Genomic DNA, 2,274 nt, shown 5'->3' with positions numbered 1-2,274 from the left:
AAAATCTCATTTTTAATATCAAATCCCAGCTCACTTGCCTCCTTGTCACCCTGGCGACATTCCTTGTGGTCACCATGGAAACGGGAGGCATGGAGAGAGCATCACCATGCGGGGTGGTGGCAGCACCCGGCATTATTTTGGGAGGCAGGGAGACACCCGGCGCAAGGCGCTTTGCATGGTGGCAGGGCGGGAGGAGGCAAGGTTTATTTTTACTTGGTCCCACTCCATGTGCCAATTTTTCCTTCTCTGAGAGCCTGGGTGTCCCTTGCCCTGCAGCAGCTTTCCTGTGGCACTCATGAGCCACACAGGGATGGTGTTCCATGGGGACAGCCCAGCCCTACCACCCTGTTCCAGCTGGGTGAGCTGCTCCCATGAAGTGCCTCTAATGGTCACCTCAGCTGTTGGCTCCTGGTGCCAGAGCAGGAGATAATGCTGGGAGCTGGGCCCATCAATTCTTCTTGGGAAGGTGCAAGATGAGGAGAATAAACCTTTGCCACTCCTCTGCAGGGGCTTCTTCCCTTGGCTGGGACAAGAAGCTGCAAAGAGGTGTGCAGGGACAAGACAAGGATGAGGACTCTCTGGCATTGCACACCAGGGGATTGGAAGGGGATCTCTTGGAAGAGAGGACCCCGAATCTGTTCCTTCCCCCCATCCCTGCTCCATGGATGGATCCCACCTGCAAAAGGGTTTGCAGGGCCACCAGGGCTGGGGCTTGGCTTCCACCAGCACCCACACGGCCTTGTGAAGCCCTGCTGAAATCCCAGGCAGCTCCACTCTGATGTCTGAAAACCCAGTTCAAGCAGTCCCTGCCCTTTGCCAGGCGTCTCCTTTGCTCTAACCCGCCCTTGTCTCACTACAGTAATCCCTGCCTCAGTGCCCTGGCTGGGAACAGGCAGGGCTGTCTCCAGTTTTGTGGGGCTGAGCAGGTGCTTTCCTGGCCTGTGAATCCATCTGGAAAAGCCCTGTGATGCAGGTGCTGGAGCGTCAGAGAGGGAAAACACAACCGCCAACCTAATGGGCAGGGAGGAAATGTATGCAAATATATTCAGAAAGGGAGCGGTGATGCTAATAGGCTTGTTAATCCTCTCGGAAAGCACCAGGAATAATATTTTTACACTTTGGTTGTTAAGGATGTTACTCCAAGCAAGCCCATAAGGACAGAGAGAGATGTGTAGGGGATGGCCACATGTTGTGGCTGGGGACAGAGGAGGGCTGGGGCTGGGGCAGCAGCCAGAGCCAGCTTTGGGACAGGAGCAGGCAGGATCACACAATCCAAGAGTAACCAAATCAGACCCACAGCCGTGATCACACTCACAGATGTGATTTGCTCAGGGGCAAGGAGACAAATTACAACTTCCATTAGGTTGTACTAAAGCAACCTTAAATTAGTGATTAGATATTGACTATCTAATTGGTGGATCTTGATGCAGAGGTCCCCCTGCTGCTGCCATGAGAACTCCCTGCATAACTGCTGCTCCGAGACAAGGTTCATCCAACACAAGCTGGTCACCCAGCTTAATATATTTTCAAATGTATTAAAACTTTTTACAGTCACTGCAGAGCTCCTTTCTGTGAAATCTATAAAACCAGCAGCAACCACGTGCTTCTTTCACTCAACACATTCCCCATGTTATTTGTAACCCTCTTGAAGGAATCCAGGATTAATATTTTCAGTGAAGTTTGTTTCAAACCAGCCCTTGGGAGGATCTTTTCTGTGCTCAGGGATCCACACTGCTCCAGACAGGGCACCTGAAGGAAGGGATGCCTGGTGGGGCAGACACCAGGAATGGCTTTCAATGAACAGCTGTGGAAGAGCCTTTATCAATGGCTGGATAATTCCAATATCTCTCCACTTCTTTGGCTGCAGGAGCCAAGGCAGAGAACTGGTGAGAAGGTGCTGCAGGTGGGATGGGGCCGGGAAGGGCAGGGAGCAGAAGGCTGCCGATGGAAGCAGGACAGAGGTTACTGCGCCCGTGGCGAATATCCCTGGAAAGCCTGGCCCTCCTCTGGCCGGAGGGTGTGTCCTCAAGGCCAGAGGATGGGAATCCTGTTCCCTCTGCCTTTTCCCCTTTAACCACACTTCCGTGTGTAACTTGAGACAAGCAGGGGAAGAAAAAAGAGGATGGAAAAAAAAAGAGAAAGGGAAAAATAGCGCAGTTATTCCCGCCTCTGCCTCCTCCTCTCTCTCCTCCCCGGCCAGCCAGGAGCCACGTCACCGTCACCCAGCGCTGCTTCGGGGCTGCTCAGCCTGGAGAGCGCTCCGGGAGACAAACT

This window comes from Molothrus ater, chromosome 5 (genome assembly GCF_012460135.2).
Source record: "Molothrus ater isolate BHLD 08-10-18 breed brown headed cowbird chromosome 5, BPBGC_Mater_1.1, whole genome shotgun sequence".
NCBI classification, from domain to species: Eukaryota; Metazoa; Chordata; class Aves; order Passeriformes; family Icteridae; genus Molothrus; species Molothrus ater.
This window is presented reverse-complemented; position numbering follows the sequence as displayed.